The following is a 7,177-nucleotide window of genomic DNA, read 5'->3' as shown; positions in this document are numbered from 1 at the left end:
CATTTAGATTTAATGAGCTGGTTATCTCACCCAAAGGGAAGGGGGGTAGCTGTCACCGGGGGTTTCCAGCTTTCCTCAAGATGCACCCAATTATTAGCACAAAGAGGAGATGCAGAAGACAAGGATGCCAGGCTCTTCCCAGTTCTGGGTGTCATTGTCGCCTGAACACAGCCCTGGGGGAACAATTAGCAGGCCTCAGATCTCAGGACTGTGCCTGGGAGGGGACCCCAGAGTTCAAGAGTGTGACCCAAATGTGATAGGAAGCTAATGAACTGGAGGCTTTCACAGTGTTTGTTGGTTCTTTGTATTCACTTCATTGAAATGGAAATAGTACCATTTCCCTAGCTGCTTATGGCAGGAACTCTTTGTCAAAGAGGCCTAAAGTCAGTCTGGCCTCAGGGGAGTCAGAAGGAGTGGGGGGGGGGGGGGGCCTTGACAAAATTCTCCATTTCAGTATTAACTCTAAAAATCAGGACATGGGACTTCCCTGGCGGTCCAGTGGCTAAGACTCTGTGCTTCCAATGCAGGCGGCTTGGGTACCATCCCTGGTCAGGGAATTAGATCCTGCATGCCACAGTGAAGACCCAGTGCGGTCAAAGTAAATAAATACAAAGAAGTAAATCTTTTAAAAAAAATCATACATTATGAATGCTATCAGAGAACAAGTATCACTGCCATTTTCTATTGTACATGCTTTTGGTTTTCCTCTTGAACATAATTCATTTGTCAAAGAAAGGTAATATATTTGACATTTGTGTGCACATATCAAGTACCATTTCTCAAATTCCTATGGTTTTTCTTTTAGTTGTAGAGCAAACCTTCACCTTTGTTTTAGATGAGGCTCGTATATAAAGTTGTATAGTTTTTATTGTAAATGATATTTATGTAACAACTTTATTTGTGTGTAGGTATAAGTAATATATAAAACTTTTTAATGCCCCCTAAGCTCACCAGCTTATTAGTCCTAAATCAGATTCTTGTAGTCATCAGACCCTATATTCATAATACTGATAATCTCCTTCTGCTGAGTAGCCGTTTGTTGTATTTCTCCGGGTGTTCAAAGACAAAGTTGTAAATAGGATATGGAATTTGTTGCACATTTATTTGGGCCCTGGACTATCCCTTGGCTCTTCTCATCAGTCGACGGTGCTTTAGTGCCTGGCCCAGGTGACAGCGCCTTGTTGTTGTTAAGTTAGTAAGTCGTGTCCCACCCTTGGCAACGCCATGAACTGTAGCCTGCCAGGCTCCTCTGTCCATTGGATTTCCCAGGCAAGGATACTGAAGTGGGTTGTCATTTCCTTCTCCAGGGGATCTTCCTGACCCAGGGATCGAACCTGCGTCTCCTGCATCAGCAGGTCGATTCTTGGCCACTGAGCTGCTGGGGAAGCCTGATACCACCTACACCAGCTCATAATGGGTGATGTCAGTCTTCTGGCTTTCCACCCTCCCCTTCCTCTTTACACATCCTTTTCACAGACCTCTGGCTTTCTGCGGTGATCTGTTTACTGGTTGGAATTTTCATCTCTTTTTGCTATACATCTGATGTTCACCTCCCTCTGGCTTATATAAGCAACTTCTTTCTTTTCTAGCACCATCATTTTTCACTCAGGATGTAGGGAGACAGTTATGGCAGGAGGGGATCTTCCAGCACAGGAGCTTGCCAGCATCCACGAAGGATGCAACCCGAAGTTCAACACATAGACCTCTCCTTCCAGGGGAGCTGAGTCACCTTCAAGGGGCTGAATTGAGAAGCTTTCCAGTGTAGTGTACTCAGAAATACTCTCCCCTCCAAGTTGTGTTCCCTATCATTGGGCCAGGCTCATTCCTTCTTTATGTTGATGTTTTATCCTCCGAGGCCTGTAGTTCCTCCCTGCAATCTGATTTCTATCAGGTTCTGTTGAATTTCTCATAGCTATCTATGCTATACTGAATCCCAGTTGTAGGGTTTATATTCTTTTTTTTTTTCTTCCTTGGGTGCGCTGGGTCTTAACTGTGGCATGTGGAATCTAGTTTCCCTAGCTAGGGATCGAACCTAGGCCCTCTGTATTGGGAGCACGGAGTCTTAGCCAATGGACTGCCAGGGAAGTCCCAGGGTTTACATTCTTGCCCATTTGTTCTTTGACTACAGCAAATCATGTATTGGGTTATTCTTCGGGGTGTGTGTGTATGTTAGCTGCTCAGCCGTGTCCGACTCTCTGTGACCCCATGGACAGTAGCCTGCCAGGCCCCACGCTCCTCTGTCCATGGAATTCTCCAGGCAAGAAACTGGAGTGGGTTGCCATTTCCTTCTTCCGGGGATCTTCCGGACCCAGGGATTGAACACAGGTCTCGGGTATTGCAGCCCACCAGGGAGCCCATTCTTAGGGGTGGGGGTTAATGTTTTCTTAAGTCCACATTCTTGCATATCCTAGATTGAGCTGTGTCCAGCTGGAATCATTACTAAATGAGGAGAACGCCTAGAGGCAAAGCAGACAGCCAGTGCAGCTAGAAGTAGCTAGCCCTGAAATTAAATGTTTTATCTGGACAGTCACTAAATGATATGTTAACATCCAAGCCGAACAAGGGGAAATGTGGTCAAGTCAGTTGTGCAATATTAAACCTTAACCTAACGATCATATCAATATCAACCATGGAAATGTTGTATTCTCAAATTTGTCAAATTTAACAAGAACAACAAAAAAATGTGACCAAAGGAAATACAAGTTGTTTCTTTTCACCTGCAGTTCCAACTCTGTTTTATGTGTCTAAAGGTACCTACCTATGTGGATGCCAGGAAAGCAAAACCATTTTCATGTTAGACTTTCAGCTTTTTCATTCTATTCCATCACTACTGGAAACAACACTGCCATAGAAGGAGGAAGACAGGATACAGAATGAATTCTTACTTAACAACTGAAATCAAGACCCTTTGTTTATTTAAACTCTCTTCTGTGTGGCTCTGTGTGTGTGGAGGTGTGTTTGTGTGTGCATGTATGACTGTATTTGTTTCGTGTGTGTGTGCCTGTGTGCATGAGTCATCAGCATTCAACCATGATGATAAATCTTTAAAGAGAGATGAGACTAATAATTGTGTCCTTTAAAGTCAAAATCCATTTTATTGTGCCTTTCAGGGAATGAGGTGCCATAAATGTCACTGTCTCAAACCTGGCTAATGTTCTTTCCTTTGCTTGGTGCTTCAAAAAAGCAAAGAATTCTACGGTAGGGGATTTCCCTGGTGGTCCAGTGGTTAAGAATTTGCTGCAGGTTCAATCCCTGATCAGGCAACTAAGATCTCACATGCTGAGGAGCAACTGCTGTGTGGTCCTTGTGAAAGCCACCTTTCAGAGACTCATGTAACCAGTGGGTGCTAACTTGAAGGTATGCTTGATGGTTACCAGATGTAAAATAGAATTTTGACAACAGGATCAAGAGTGAGTAATAATGCATATTTATTGTAAACATTTTGGAAAATATTGAAGAGTATCAGGTAGTGTATAAAGATCACTAGGATCCCACCACCCAGAGAAGACACTATTAATGGTATCAGCATGTTGAAGAATTTCCTTCCTGTTCTTTTAATTGTGTGTGCACTGCAGCCCTGGAATAGGGATTTGTAACCTGCTTCTGTTTTTTCCAGAACTACTTGGATAGTTTTCAAGTTGTTAAAATCTCTGACAACACAGGTTGAAATAAAATAGGCAGATGGAGACAGACAGCCTGATAGACTGAAACTGTCCAAATATAAAATAAAACTTAACATTGAAGATATGCAAGAAATCCACCTCGTTATAATCCAACTCATTAAGTATCAGTATTAATCATAAAAACAATGGTGTAATGCCTCTCTTATCAGAAAATCAGATTTCAGGCATCATCAACCATCTGGAACAGAAGAATGACATTTTCCTGAAGACAGAGAAATCCAAACACAATATACTGTATAAATGATTCTGTTTTATGAGGTCTGTAGAGTTCCTTTTTTAGATTATCATGTGTTATATATATACTACATTTCTTCTATTAATCAGAAGAAATTAGCTTCTGTGTATATTATATGGTTGTCTCAGATCCTCTAATGATGTCCCTAAATGTTTTTCATAGTATCTGATAAACAGTAGACTTTCCATAAAGTGTATTTACTTATTTTTGTCTATATCATCCTAGTATCAATGCTTGCAGCTGCGCTCAGTAGCCCATGTGTTTTCAGATATTTTCAAAAATACATTATTAATACTCAGTCCTTGTTGTCATTGCTCAGTTGCCCAGTCATGTCTGACTCTTTGCAACCCTATGGACTGTAGCTTGCCAGGCTTCCCTGTCCCTCACCAACTCCCAAAATTTGCCCAAGTTCATGTCCATTTCACTGGTGATGCCAGCCAGCCATTTCATCCTCTGATGCCCTGTTCTCCTTCTGCCCTCAATCTTTCCTAGCATCAGGGACTTTTCCAATGAGTTGGCTCTTTGTATCAGGTGACCTAAATATTGGAGCTTCAGCTTCAGCATCATTCCTTCCAGCTGGGAACACAGCCTGCCCATCAACAGAAAATTGGAGTTCAATCACTGTTTGCCAATAAGGTCATCAATCAGGACACGTAATAAATCATCCATAAAAACCTCAAAACAGGAGCCTCCATCTTGAGGCCAACTTAGAGAGTGGGGGAGAAGGGTCGACTCAGAGAGCACGGGAGTCCTGCACGCTTACCACAGAGCTCGCCGTGTATATCGCTTCCATTCAACTGCTCCTCTTTATAACAAAGATCAGGTAAGCAGAATATTTCTCTAAGTTCTGTGAGTTGTTCTAGAAACTTAATAAACCTCAAGGAGGGGGTCCTGGGAACCACTCAACTATAGCCAGTTGGTCAGAACCCCAGGTGACAGTTGGGGTTTGTGGTTGGCATCTGAAGTGTCTGTGGGGTTTCAGGGAGTGGGGTTTGGGGTGGGGGTCGGGGTGGGGATCTTGTAGGACTGAACCCTTAAGCTGTGGGTTCAGACTTGAGGTAAATAGGCGGACTCTCAGCTGGCTATCAGAGAATCGCTTGGTGGAGTGGGGAGGCACCCACACACTGGAATGGCTGTCACAACTTAATATTCCTCCTTATTGGGTGTGGCAGCACTTTCTGTATGGTGTATTTTCTGCAGTATTTTGTGAATGATCATCGTTCGCTTAATATTGGGTTTCTTCTGTCAGTCACTCTTGCTTAGATTGCTTGTGCTGCTGGATTTTGCCTACCATGTGGCAGTTTTAAATTCTTTGGAAAACCACTTTGTTCCCCTACTACCCCAGATTTCTTTTAGCACTACTGAATTTTGTCATTAAAATGGTCATCTTCATCATATCATAAGAATTTCCAGGTGCACATTGAAAGAAACTCCGTGTATACAACTTCCCCTTTTAGGTATGAGTTTTTGCCTGAAATGTTAAAAAAGGATTTGCTGAAGTATGGTTGATTTACAATGTTGTGGAGGTTTCTTCTGTACAGAAAATTGACTGTTATACATATATTCTCTCTCATATTTTGTTTCAGTATGGTTTATCACAGAATATTGAATATAGTTCTCTGCGCTCTACAATAGGACCTTGTTGTTTATTCATTCTATATATAATAGTTTGCACGTGCTAATCCTAGGTCTTCCCTTGTGGCTCAGCTGGTAAAGAATCTGCCTGCAATGCGGGAGACCTGGGTTCTATCCCTGGGTTGGGAAGATCCCCTGGAGAAGGGATAAGGCTACCCACTCCAGATTTCTGGTCTGGAGAATTCCATGGACTGTATGGTCCATGTGGTCGCAAACAGTTGGATACTACTGAGCAACTTTCACTTTCACCAGATTAGTAGAAATGTATGTTTTGTTTTCCCCCTATTTAGCTACCATGCACTCCTAACTAAGTGCGTAGATGTTTCAAACAACAGCAAAGGACTTTGCTGGTGGTCCAGAGATTAGGGCTCTGTGCTCCCAGTGCAGGGAGCCCATGTTCGATCCCTGATCAGAGAACTAGATCCCACATGCTGCAGTGAAGATCTCAGGCTGCAACTAAGATGCTGCTCAGCCAAAGAAATAAATATTAAAGGGAAAACGCACACAGAATCAAAGAATAAGTGGATTGAAATTGTTCAGAGAAAGGTCCATCTTTCCTCTCTTTACTCAGGTTTTAAGATTAATCTGAGATTAGCACTGTTCATGATTTACTTCTATCAGGAATGAGGTCTCTTCCAGTTTTCTGCAAAGGTGAGCAGTGATTGGAATCTGAGAGATGTCATGATGGTTCACTGATGCCTGGAAAGGTCTCAAAGATCCAGCTTCTACAGAATAATCCCCCAAGACCACTAGAGCAAATAGTGCACATGTTGCTAATGGAAATAACTTGATTTTTGGAGAATTGACATTCTCAAGCTGTGGTTAGTTTCCATCTTCATGTGTTACTGTCACTTCAGTCATGCCTGAATCTTTGCGAACCTATGGACTGTAGCCCGCCAGGCTCCTCTGTCCATGGGATTTTCTAGGCAAGAATACTGGAGCGGGTTGCCATTTCCTCCTCCAGGGGATCTTCCTGACCCAGGGATTGAACCTGTCTCTCTTATGTCTCCTGCATTGGCAGGCAGGTTCTTTGTCACTAGCGCCACCTGGGAAGCCCAGTTTCCATCTGTTTTGTTTAAAATTAACGGCTGATCACTTTCTGACCCCCAGCTTCTCCTAGATGAACCAGTCAATGATGTGCTCAAGCCTACACAGTTTTGATCCTTGAACAACAAAGATTTGAACTGTGTGGGTTCACTCATACTCGGATTTCTTTTTTTTCCCAGTAAATATGTAGTTGGTCCTCCGTATTTGTGGGCTTTGAATCCATGAATTCCACCAACCACGAATGGAAAATTTCACCCATGGTTGGTTGAATTCACAGGTGCGGAATCCATAGACAGAGAGGGCCAACTATGAAATTTGAATGTTTGTGGATTTTCGTATACCTGGGAGGCCCTGGAACCAACTCCTTGTGGATACAGAGAAATGAGAGTATTTGCAGTGAGCACTGATTTTACTAGGGAGATGGCTTTAAAATATCACTTTTGTACTAAAGGAAAGTTAAAACTAAAACATTGACAAATGCTTTCACCTGCGGCAGCTGGTGAGTATTAGATCATTAATGTGATCTTCGTCTCCCAAATTAAAAGTTAAAGAAAAGGAAGGGAAATAACTCCAAATT

This window comes from Muntiacus reevesi, chromosome 10 (assembly GCF_963930625.1).
Source record: "Muntiacus reevesi chromosome 10, mMunRee1.1, whole genome shotgun sequence".
In the NCBI taxonomy this organism is placed as follows: Eukaryota; Metazoa; Chordata; class Mammalia; order Artiodactyla; family Cervidae; genus Muntiacus; species Muntiacus reevesi.
This window is presented reverse-complemented; position numbering follows the sequence as displayed.